General features: G+C 48.9%; 1 long non-coding RNA gene across 1 annotated transcript; it reads left to right on the plus strand.

Annotated features, from left to right (window-relative positions):
- Positions 1-7,331: 7,331 nt before the first annotated feature.
- LOC134437474 (uncharacterized) lies at positions 7,332-8,508 on the plus strand. The gene is made up of 3 exons (XR_010032383.1): positions 7,332-7,741; positions 8,336-8,384; positions 8,485-8,508. It is a non-coding gene; the product is annotated as an uncharacterized LOC134437474 (long non-coding RNA).
- The last annotated feature ends 4,179 nt before the right edge of the window (positions 8,509-12,687 follow it).

Raw genomic sequence — 12,687 nt, forward strand, 5'->3', positions numbered from 1 at the left:
CCGTTGGCTATATTTCTCTAGTAGCCTACTGCTGATGGAGCGATGGAGGCTCGTGTCCGTCCTGAGGGCGACAGGCGACATAAAGCAGTAGCCTACTCATGACTCGTTTGGATTGAAGACATGGTGGATTTTTAACTGTGCTCACACCTGCCCACTGTCACCAGGTTTATTTTAGTGACAGTGTCATTGTTGACTGGATAAATGCTAGAATGTCTTGAAAAAAATAGTAAAACAGGCCTAATACACCAAGCAGGTAAATATTGTTTTTTGGCAAACCTAGGTCTGTAGCTTATCTGCACTACCCACGTCGTCAGCAAACAAATTGCACTGCCGATGTGCTAGCCTACCCACTAGAGGCAATGTCTTCTTGCGGAACAATGTCGGAGACGGGACATTTGAAACACACGCAGTGCGCACCTTGCCTTCAATCTGCGATGCGTGTCCAGCTGATTTATCTGTAGTATGTATGTAGCATGGGTGCATGTACCTTTAAGCACAGCCAGGTCAGGGTTGTCAGGTGGTCTGACGCACACTAATTGTCTGCACTTTTGTTTCCTTATAAAAGGCATTTTGCCGAGTACAGCAGGGCGGCACTTTTAATTCTTAGTGGCCATATTCGCCAGGTGTTGGTGTGGAGTCTGTGCATGTAGATCTGCACTCCACTGAATATGCCAGTTTGTGTGGGGTAATCTGTGACTGGGGCGCATCTCCTGGCTGTGAACCTGATTGAGTTGCTTACTGGCGTCTTGTGCCACATGGTGCTTGGGTATGTAGCACAATTTCTCGCTAAAGTAAATAATGTTGTAAAATACGTGCAGCATATCTCACTAGCTCATTACCTCGCCAGGTACCGTAATTGCGGTGTGCGTGTCCTTCCCTTCCTTGTTGCTGCTTGAGATGATGGTGCCACGCTTCCCTTGGTATGTTGCCACCCGTTTGTCCTATTATCTCCTGAATTATACAGCGACAAGTGTCTCATGTGTTTTCTGTACTTCTGCCTGTAGGTAGCCTGGCCATCTCCCGTACCCGCGGCTGTCAAGCCAGCTGGTTGCTGTTTTATTCAGGCTATTGACCGTGTGCGTAATTGTGGTTTGAGTGTGTGCGAGTGCAAGTGTGTGTGTTTGTGTGTGTTTTCGCATTTGTGTTTATCTGAGAAAGTGAGAGTTCTCTGTTTTGTTTTATTTTCTTGTGTGTGTATTTTTTTTGGTGTCAGTGCGCACCACACTTGTAAGTGGGCCAGTCCAACGCCTGCCACCTCATGCCCAGTAGTTTCATAGACGTTTGCTGTGTTACGGAGTCAGGGCCGCTGACAGGTTTGGCTGGGCCCGGGACCAAAAAAATATCAATGGGCCCCCCTTCCTCCTACCCCCCGCCCCCAACAACAAAAAAACACCAACAAAAAACAAACCTAACCACCACATTTTTTTCAAGACAGACCAGGCGCACCACTCTCACATGATATGCTATGTAATATTAGTCTTACCCATTATAAAAGAAATGACATTTCATAAGTGCGCTATCTGAAATTAGAATTCAGTAGCCTATGTATGCATACATCTTCGTTCTTGCTGGAGAACGGGCTTCTCGTGATCGTCCGCGCGGCGAAGCGATCATGAAAGTGCTTAACGGGGTCGCTGGACCACTGCACTCGAGAAGTCGTGAAAAGTGCTTTACGGGGTCGCTGGACCACTGCACTCGAGAAGTCGTGAAAAGTGCTTTACGGGGTCGCTGGACCACTGCACTTCGAGGAACATGAGTTAAAAGCGTATAGCAAAATTAGCGTGTTGGACAAGGTCGCTGGCCGTGGTGCTGAAATTACTGCCGAGCCCGAAACCAGATATAGATAAAATCTGATGCATGGGCTCGGGAGTATGGGGCTCCAACTGAGAGCTCGGACAATACCCACGCCCGCGAAATATGTGCGAGGTCTGAGCGGACACCCCCTGGCCGGTTATTGGGAGAGCGAACGGAACCGAGGAGGCGCGAGGGCGGACTCCCGGATAAAACGGTCGAGAAGATGGAGACGGGGGGGCGACAGGGGTGGATGGAGGGTACGAGCGAGAAGCGAGTTTCTGACTAGGAGCAGGTGAGTGGGGAATAAATACAGCGTTGATAATTGAGGGAATGAGATTCAGGTGGATAGGTAGGCGTGCCTGTACTAGCGCGCAAGGAACTGGACAAATAACAGACGAGCAGGAAATACAGAGAAGGTGTTAATTTAGACCTGTCAAATTTCATTATGCTTCTCCCGAACTTTCGTTTCGTAAACGGAACGACATTTCATAAGTGCGCTATCTGAAATTAGAATTCAGTAGCCTATGTATGCATACATCTTCGTTCTCGCTGGAGAACGGGCTTCTCGTGATCGTCCGCGCGGCGAAGCAATCATGAAAGTGCTTAACGGGGTCGCTGGACCACTGCACTCGAGAAGTTGTGAAAAGTGCTTTACGGGGTCGCTGGACCACTGCACTCGAGAAGTCGTGAAAAGTGCTTTACGGGGTCGCTGGACCACTGCACTTCGAGGAACATGAGTTAAAAGCGTATAGCAAAATTAGCGTGTTGGGCAAGGTCGCTGGCCGTGGTGCTGAAATTACTCCCGAGCCCGAAACCAGATATAGATAAAATCTGATGCGTGGGCTCGGGAGTATGGGGCTCCAACTGAGAGCTCGGACAATACCCGCGCCCGCGAAATATGTGCGAGGTCTGAGCGGACACCCCAAAAAAGCCAATTAATGAAAATAGAAAAGAGAGGAACTAAGCACCCCAAACACAGCAACCAAAGCCAGGACCCGGCGAGCGAATTCACGAGCAGAGCGCCATCTGAGCCTTTCTCAGCTCGGAGGGATGAGAACGGAAGTATAGCTGGTAGGCATCCGAGGACCAACGGCCAAGTGTCTTGATTGTCAGCTCCGGGAGGCCGTTGGAGGCGGCGGTAGTAGCGGCGCCTATGCGAAACGAGTGAGAGGAATAGCGGCCCGCAGGGATGCCCAACAGCGAGATGACGGACTTGAGGTAGATATCGAATAGATGTCCGGTAATCGGCCTCCCGTCGTCTGAAACGAACAGAGGGTCACGGGAGGCGGCGGAGGATGAACGATAAGCGATGTACCGGGACAGGATCTGATAGGGCTGGAGATGGGAAGCCACGTTGTAAATGAGAACAGCGTGGCCTTTACCCAGCTGGTCGGTTTTGCTAAATTTGACGATGTATCGGATAGAGTCGGCGTCAATAACGCGGAGGTCGCAGACTCGAGGATGGACGAGTGGGTTAAATGAGGCGCTGCCAGTGGTGAATTCGCTGCGTCTGAGTAGCCAAAAATACGCTAGGACGAACATGGCGGCCAAAGTGAAGTCCAGGTGAGGGGACAGAAAGCCGCGTCTCAGGACTGCCAGGCAGGCCGCGAGCAACCCGGCCGTGATGGGGAGCCGTTTGTCTGGGGCAGACGGTTCCGCCTTATGCATGCCCTTAAGCAAAAGGGCAATGTGCGGGTGTGAACATGACTCGCAGGGTAAGAGGTGCCGCCGGTCGGGGAGATCATCTCTGCCATAAACAGGCCCTTTACGGGAGAGTGATGTGGAGACTCAAGCAAGATTCGCAGGGCGGCCCAAAAGCAACCCATGGAAGGAAATGCGTTGATCGTGGAGCACCATCCGTCCGGATGGCGTTGGCGTGCGTAATGAAGATGGAAACAACTTGGGTGGAAAAGAGGGAATGGAGTGGCACAACTAGGATGAAGTATCCTGAAGCAGCACCTGACTGTCCGGAATGTAGCGTCCATAGCGCTACGGCGTCCAGAGTCATGCAGGGGCATGAGTCTGGAGGCAATGTGGCGGTTGAGTTAATGGAAATCGCATCTGAGGATGGAGCATCAGGCACGAATGTTATGCCACGGTGGCGACCATGAGCATGGGCTGCGGCGAGTGGGAACATTGGCCTGCGGCCATCCAGAATAAGCGGTGGAGGAATCGGGATAGGAGTGGTGCATTAGCTGCACTCCATGTCGAAGATGGTGGCCTTGATTCTTTACTTCGGTATCTGATGCCGTCTGGGCCCAAGTAGAGGTAATGAATGCATGGGCAGCAAGAGGCCATCCGAGGAGGGCAACGCAGAGATCAGCAGACGTAGGCAAGAGAAATGCAGCTGCAGGTTAAAAGGAGGCAGCGACATTGGGTGGACTGGAGAGAGCAGCAGCCGGCGAAGAGGCGGCAGTTGCGAGTGGGTTAGAGGGCGGCAGCAGTGAGTGTGGTGCGGCCGATGGTGGCACGTAGAGCAGGAGCACAAGCGGAGGCATGAAGAGCGAACAGTAGTATACAGCAGTAGCAGAGCATGAGCATGTAGAGCAGGCGGTGGCCTGTAGAGCAAGTGGTAGCAGAACCGCGCAGAGCGGGGGAGTGCATGGACCCACGGGGAGGAATCTCAGCGAGATGGAAGGCGGCGGTCAGAGCGGCCGGAACCGTGGGGCCGGCAGCCTCAGCGGTCAGGCGTAGGCGAACGGCTTTCACGGCCTGGCGGAACCCTGGGCACTCGAGTAGATCGAGGGCGGCGGCTGGGATCTGGAGAGTGTCCGGGTTGGTGCTGGCGCCTCGGCGGAGATGAGTGGAGATGAGAGGAGTGAGCCAGCAACCGTCGCCATCAACGCGGAGCAGGCTACCGAGGCAGTCTATCCCGCAGGGGAGAATCAAGTGGCAAAGAGAGTAGCAGCGGCGATTGAGGGGGTTTGCAGCTGCCTGCGGCATGCAGAGTGCTGGAGCTAGCAGCAGTGGACTGGAAGATCCAATGAAGGGGATGGCGGCGCCGGTAGTCGGACCACGGTCAATCGGAGGATCCATGGTCAGAGGTGCGGCAAACGTTGCAGGTGGGGGGACAGAAGATCAGGAAACCTCATCGTGTAGGGAGATCCAAGGCATCACTAGAAGAGCATTGGGTCCGGGTACGGACGAGGCGGAGCGTTCGGCTGAGAATGCTGGCGAGTGGCAATGCTGCTCGCTGGCGTGGTAGCCGTTGCCGCGGGAGCAAACTGCTTAAGTCAGGGAGAGGGAGAGGAGGCGTCGACTCTGCGCCTGTGAGGTGAGGAGCCAGCAGACAGATGGAGAGCAAGGAAAGGCACCCGAGGTATAGGCACATCGAACGCTGCCGTGGAAGTGGGAGGCAGAGGCCCGCCTCGCGCAATGAGCAGGAGGGGGGTGCGGCCAGCGTAGAGGCTCCCGGAGGCAGGGAGACCAGAGCAAATCCGACACGGCTTCTGAGGAGTGGAACAGCAGTGGCAGCGAAGAGGTTTACCTTCCTAGCAGCAGCCACCAGAGCTGACTGACGGCTTTGGCGGCGTAAGACCACAAGGCAGGGCAACGGGCAACCACGGGGAGTGGGGGAGCAGATATAAGAAGCAGGACAAAAACCCGCTCACTGTCATCGGCATGGTGCGATCAGCTGATGAATAAAGTTAAACCCTTTTGGGTTGTTAGCATGGTGCTAATCTGCAGATGAGGGAGACCATGAAAATTAAGTGGAGTCAAACCACGGAAATGGCGTAAGGCCACAAAATGTAGAAAATAACGAATACATGCAAATAAAGAAATAGCAAAGAGGGCATAAGTAACTAGCGGGCAAAAACCTTAACAAAGCACGCCAAATAAAATTAGCATAGCATGCCTCGGTAGCAAGGTGCTCCATCACGAATTTATAGATCGTTTCCGTGACGGCACTACGAATGGCGTGAGACAGAGTTGGCCGGAGAGGAAACCGCGTGCGGTGAGGAACCAATATAGGTGAAGCACCGGGTGCTGAATAAACAAGTAGCATGCTCAGGAAACAAGTTGTGAGCTGGCGAATACACTATGGAGGTGATGGGGAGACGAGTGGCTCCACTCGAATTCAGCTCCTGAACCAAAGGAGAAACATGCACGCCAGGAGGAGAGGCAGGCTGCGTGTCATGACAAGCGAAGACGACCAGCCGCCATGACGGTTGATGATACGCAAGTGAAGAAACAAGTTATCGAGACAAAACAGCAAATGTGCGTGAGCGAGCAGAGAAGCACGAGAAACGCCTGGTTCCAATTCCGAGTGAAAGCAGTAATGGCTCGGAGATAAAGGGGCTGGCGGCGCATGGAAAGTTAGGCTATGCTTCCAACGTAAACTTCAGAGAGAAGGTCGACGAAACAAAGGAGCAGACAGCCCATCTGGGGAAAAAGCAGCGCACGTCGGCGATTAAAGCGTTGACAGTAGGCGATATAGACAGGCAGAGGGGATATCCATCCAGCGAGAGAGAAGTGGAACATCGTTGACATTGGTGAGGCGGCCTGGCCAGAGGGCGCGTCAGAACAAGGCGGCAGAAACCGAGAGAGAAGTGTGGCGTCCTCCTTGCATGGAGAAGGTCCACGATCCGGCGTGGAACACTGGCGGTCTTCAAGCGATGGAGGCGGGCGACGGAGGAGGCACCGAAACGGAGTTGCTGCATGGAGCAGAAACCGGCGTCGGGCCCGCTCAACAGGTGGAGAACTGGAGAGGCGGAGGTCGTGAAGAGACGTCGGCTCTCGCTGAGAAGGCGAGAGGGAGAACCGCATAGGGAACCGACCGAGAGCTCGGGCAACGTCTGCGCCGGCAGAAATGCGCGAGGTCTGGGGTATGAAAGTCTTCCGTGGAAATGGCGACTAGGAGACCGGTTGGAAAGGAGGGATGCAGTGCTGGAGGTCGGAACCCGAAGCGTGGAGACCAACCTGGCGGCGGCTTTGGCGAGAGAAAGAAAATTCCTGTGAGCGAGAAGCGAGTTTCTGACTAGGAGCAGGTGAGTGGGGAAGAAATACAGCGTTGATCATTGAGGGAATGAGATTCAGGTGGATAGGTAGGCGTGCCTGTACTAGCGCGCAAGGAACTGGACAAAGAACAGACGAGCAGGAAATACAGAGAAGGTGTTAATTTAGACCTGTCAAATTTCATTACGCTTCTCCCGAACTTTCGTTTCGTAAACGGAACGACATTATTAACAAAGTAGCCTCACAATGATGCATATCCATAGTAGTAAATGATCTATCCATCCAATTACTACTATCCATGCATTCTTGCCAACATTTATTTAGAAATTAAACAAAATAAATAGGATTCACATTGTCATTAGTAACACAAGTGTAAGTGTAATTTACTTTGGCAATTTGAAGGCTTGCACATCAAAACGTGCCTGACTGAATCAGCTCCCGTTTGCTAAGCTGACTTCAAGTGACGTGTGATGACAGTGAACAAGTGAGCAGCACACCAAAGACGTCAGTGGAACACAGATCTTGTGCTGTGCTCCCTCATCAAAGTCTTCCCACACCAGGAATAACCAAACACAGGAACAAGTCAAGTTGCAGAAATGTATATGCAAAACGAATCTACACTGCATTTCTCCCCACAAAGTTAACAGGTTGATAATGTGTTAGCATTTGCACTAAGCCGGGATATATATTGTGGTGTCCCCCCTGGTTGCGTTAATGGAGGAACAAGTCAGAGAGGCTGGAAAACTGGGTCTAACGGCAATGGAATTGGGAAGGAATCCTTTAGGGACGTTGCCAGCTGGTCTTCGGTAGCCCCGAGTCGTGGCTGAAGGACAAATGACTGACCATGCTATCCTCATACCTCTACCAGAAGAACCTACTGGGCATCGTTGTCGATGAGGTTCGATGAGCCATGACCTAACGATAAATGGATGGTTGTTCTAGCTTTCCTGAAAGAACTCGGAAGTCAACGAGGAGCACGTCACGTTTAATGGTGAGTTTTACAGACTACCATACTGTTGATGTAGCCTACATAGGCCTACTGGTAAACATGATGCAAAACTTTCGCTGATAATTATATCACAAGTGCTTGCTTTACATCGTAAACAGTTGGCATTCTGGTTAGTTTACTCATCATAATCTTAGCACCGAGAGGGATCTGAATAAATGTCGCAATCTTGGTCAGATAATGTTATGTCCGTGTAGGTTAGCCTAATCAGTGTGTCTTGCCTGTGTGTGAGCTTCAACGCAACAGCTTTACAAAGGGCCTATCCTTGTCCTCCGGAATGACCATCAAGTTCAACAAGTAGTAGACCAAACGAATCTTACTTGAAAGATGACTCAGCAAACGTGTGAAATGCTTGATATCGTTTGCTGCCGTCTTTCATTGTGTTTCGTGGTGTGTGAAACTGACATCCAAAGGGTCTCACTATGCTACAAGCTAACCAGTAGAATGTGTTGACCGCTTTGTGTGAACTGCTTATGTTACACGGACTCATAACACGTTACAGCCCATGTCAATGATTTCATATGCACCTTTTTCAATATCTGCTGTATTGTTTAAACTAAGCTCTTCTCTGACCACCAGGAATGAAAGGCCTTCCTGCTCAGTTGGGAGAACAACTACAGCAAAGAAGGTGAGTCACTCTTGTAGTAGGCCTGCACCGATTGTCATTAGGAGGCAAGGTGTGGCTGTCTATTAGTATACCTGTTAACATCATGCACCATGTCTTTCAGACATGCATGTCATGGCTTAAAGGGACACTCCACCCATTTTGCATTAGCCTTTCCATTGATTGACACCCAGTCATACTTTTGAATGGTCTTTCAAAAATCTCTCAATTCCCCCTGAGATTGGAGAAATCCACATTCATCTCTTAACACTTCCTATGTCAATGATGTAAAAATGGTCATTTTGCATCATCGACATAGGAAGTGTAAGAGAGGTGGATTTCTGTTGAGACTACAAGCCTTTTTCCCACCTTTTCAACCCCGCCCATAGGGGGTTGGACCTAATGCTCTAACAGACCTATCACAGATCAGTGTCCCAGTGCTTTTGAAATCACTGGCATTGAGGCTCCAGTAAGCAGTGTTGCCAGATTGGGCTGTTTCCCACCCAATTGGGCTGCTTGGGATGGCCGTCTGCGGGTAAAAATGACATTTTACAGGAAAACTCGCCCAATCTTTCCCATCGACATCAATAGAATTGGGCGGGATTTAGTGCTTCCAGGCGGGTTTTGAGCATTTTTTGGGCTGGAAATCATCAGCCTCATCTGGCAACACTGCCAGTAAGTCACTGGCATAGCTGGAAAGGAGAAGCTGGAGCACACTGCAGCTTAGTTTTCAAGACTTTATTTTGTGCACACACCCGACCAACGTTTCGGTGTTGCTACACCTTCTTCAGAGTCAAATGATAGCAAGAGAGAGACACACATTTCAGGACTTGACATGCACAGGTGATCCCACTTGGTTTGGTTAAATTGGTCTCATCTCATTGCAGGTAATTGACCCCACCCCCCAACACCAGGACAAGATTGCAGACTCTTGCAGGACAAGATTGCAAATTCTTGAAAACTAAGCTGCAGTGTGCTCCAGCTTCTCCTTTCCAGTGATGTCTGTCCCACTGTGATGCACCTGCAAGCAGGGTTGCCAGATGAGGCTGATGATTTCCAGCCCAAAAAATGCTCAAAACCAGCCTAGAAGCTCAAAATCCCGCCCAATTCTATTGATTTCTATGGCTAAAATTGGGCGGGTTTTTCTGCTAAATGCCATTTTTACCCGCACACGACCATCCTAAGCAGCCCAAATGGGCGGGAAACAGCCCAATCTGGCAACACTGCCTGCAAGATGAGGGAGGGATGATGCATAGAGTCCCAAATAACTGGGTGTGGCCTGTGGAACTTGAGCATTGCAGTGCATTATGGGGATTGTTGTCACAAATCCACAAGCACTAAAAAGACATTTTCTGCCTTTTCTTGGCCAAGAAGGCACCAAATTAGAAATGTATGTTACTATTCTACTATACATATGACCCACTTTCAGTAACATATTCATGTCTCCACCGGTGGAATGCCCCTTTAAATGCCATCTGCAGTCACAGAAGATGGGACACAGAGAGCTGCTACATATGGAGAGAGTGCCATTCAACAGTCAGCCCACCCAACAGGACAGTTTGCACTAGGTTGGATCACAGCTTATTGAAGCAGCAGTGGAGCCCTAGTCCCTTTTATCTTTGATCTAACATATAGTACATAACCAACAACCTTCCTGTTTTCAAAGTGTTGCATGTGCAGGAAATCCCAGGTTATGTTGATTAAAAGGATGAGTAATTTTGACAGTGAAACACCACAGCGTAGTAGCTGGCAGTGCTTTGGCAGTGCTTGGCAGCAACCACGTACATGCTGTTGTACAAATGTGTATGAATGACTGTTTTTGTATAGAAGAACTGTAAATAAATTTACACATTTGAAAAAACTGTTGCCATGTTTTTTTTCTTTGAACAGCAATTATCAAAAAAATGTAAAGAAGGAAGAAATATTGTAGACTGTTTAGTGTTGAACGTACTGTTTAATTTACTTCAAGTGACACAACATACCTTAAGCTTTTTTTAAGCATTCACAGAAAGACAACAGAATCTTGTAAAAAGTTGCACTGGGTTATTTTATATACACTAGTTAAATTACACAATTAAATTATTTACATACATTATTACAGTACATGCATTTACTCCACCAATTTTATAATAGTCTTGGCGCTCTTTCAATTTAGCTTTGATCCTGCGCCACAGGTTACTGCTTTTGCAATTTATCAGAATGTCATGATTATAGGCCGGGAGCCACGTATACCCCTCAGGATGTTTTTTGCTTACTTTTTCTTACTATGATTTCCTGTTAGTCTATACCCTGGGCCATAACGGGTTGATAGGGTGCACTCCCAACTCGGCCTTGTTTGGTCTCAGGGCTCAAAAAAACATCTTTTAAGGAAAAGCTGCAGGCGAAATTATATACTTGTAAATAATAAGGTACTGTAACTGCAAAAATGGTCCTAGAATCCTGTAAATTGTCATGGGTCACCCTATCACATAGGGGAACCAACCTGAAAAAATGTCAGGGCTTGGGGCTTTTCTTCTGTCAAATATCATCTTCAACATACCCAAAAAGCCCCAAAAATACTTGTCCGCCTGACAAATGGCCTTCAAATTTGATCCTTTTCAAGTCTGCTATGATGTGCATTAGTCCCTGAAATGTAAATGAAAAACTACCCACGTTCATGAGCTTCAATTTAAGTCCAAGAGGACCTTTCTAGCTAGAGTACAACAGCTGCTATGTCCAAAGTTATTCACAATAGCCTATCCGAAAATAGTAGCCTACTGGCAGGCATTCAGTCACTTTCAGGCATTACCAATTTAGACTAGAAGCATTTCCAGAAAAAGGCCCTTTATAAGAGTGTTAGAAGCATTTTTTAGTAAAAGTTGGGAACCTTGCTTTCTAAGACAATTAAGTACCCTGATTTCAGCTAGCCAGGTTTCCAAGCTGAATTTTGAAATTTTGACCATGAAATGGGCAAAAAACAAAATGGCCGCCGAAATTCTTGATTTTGGGCAGAATATGTATTCCTGCACTTACACAAAGGTAAAATGTCATGGCAAAAAGATAAAAAAAACTATAATTATGCATTTTTAATAATGTGATATTCTCGTAAACTGGCATTCAATAGCAATAGTCTCTGTAAAAGCACATCATCATACACGATTGTCATTCAATAAGATTTGGAAAGAAGAAGAGAGAGAAAGAAGATAGTAACACTAAAAGACTAAATATTAGGATATGAATGTCCATCTCTATGGGAGCACACACTCAGCTGTACGATTAGCTGAAGACCTTTGCAATCACGCCAAAGGTCCAATCAACTGTGTCGTGGGCGGGATGTCCTCCACTTTGTCAAAACCGAATGGTTGCACGCGAATAAGCCACTTTGATGCCAAACCTCTCTTCAGCTGTCGGCAACAAGGATGTCTTGAGAGATGGCTCACTCATCTCCTTCAGAGAACCGGGGACATATTCATGTCCTAATGTTCTCTTTCAGTCGAACCGTTCGCATATATGGGAGAGTTACAATCACTCCCGATTGCAATTTGCTGGTCCAAACTAGGCAGAACTCCAAGAGCCTCCTGTCATGCCGCGATCACACCGCCGGCGTTGAAAGAGCTAAAATGCTGCTAACTCCTGCCTGGAAAGCACAGGTCAAGGGCGTTGAACGCGGCAAATGATTCAACCTGAAGCGTTCGGCCAGGAATCTTGATCAACCGAAGCTTGTGTTTAGAAAAATGTGAACATTCAGCTGCCGCCGAGCTCATTACATATTTTTAGATGAAGTTCAACTTTTGACGCCCTCTGCTTTTTACACTTTCAACGTCCTCGCCTCTAGAAACGCGCTTGCTGCTTTCCAAGCTTCTCCTGCCTCTTCTCCCATACTAAGTCTTTACTTCCGCATCTTTCCACACGTTCATCGCCCGCGGTGTGTTCGCACGGTAAGAATAGCATTCCCATCACCCTACAGACAATCAGTGGTCGTGCCCAGAACCCTATGTTCCCCTGGCAACGTGGTCACATCTAGCGGGTAGAACCGGACAAAGGTGGCGGGGTTGGCCCAACCAGCCGCTCTGCACACCGCGCTGGTAAAGTAAGCCCTAATCTGAGCCGGGGGTTGGTGACCCTTGGACATTGGCAATGGTTTGAACAAACCATTTGGAGACCTCTATTTCAAAACTGTGAGCTCTGTAGAGGGCTTGATGAAGCACACAACAGTGTTCCTAAAAGAGTGAGTCCTGTTCATGTAGATGCGTAAAGCGTGCACAGGGCACAAGTTGTGTTGTCACCTCTCTTCCACGGATCTGAAAGGTGGTGTGCAAAAGCAGTTTGTAGGGGCCCCCCTTGGAGG

This window comes from Engraulis encrasicolus, chromosome 21, assembly GCF_034702125.1.
Source record: "Engraulis encrasicolus isolate BLACKSEA-1 chromosome 21, IST_EnEncr_1.0, whole genome shotgun sequence".
Lineage (NCBI taxonomy): Eukaryota > Metazoa > Chordata > Actinopteri > Clupeiformes > Engraulidae > Engraulis > Engraulis encrasicolus.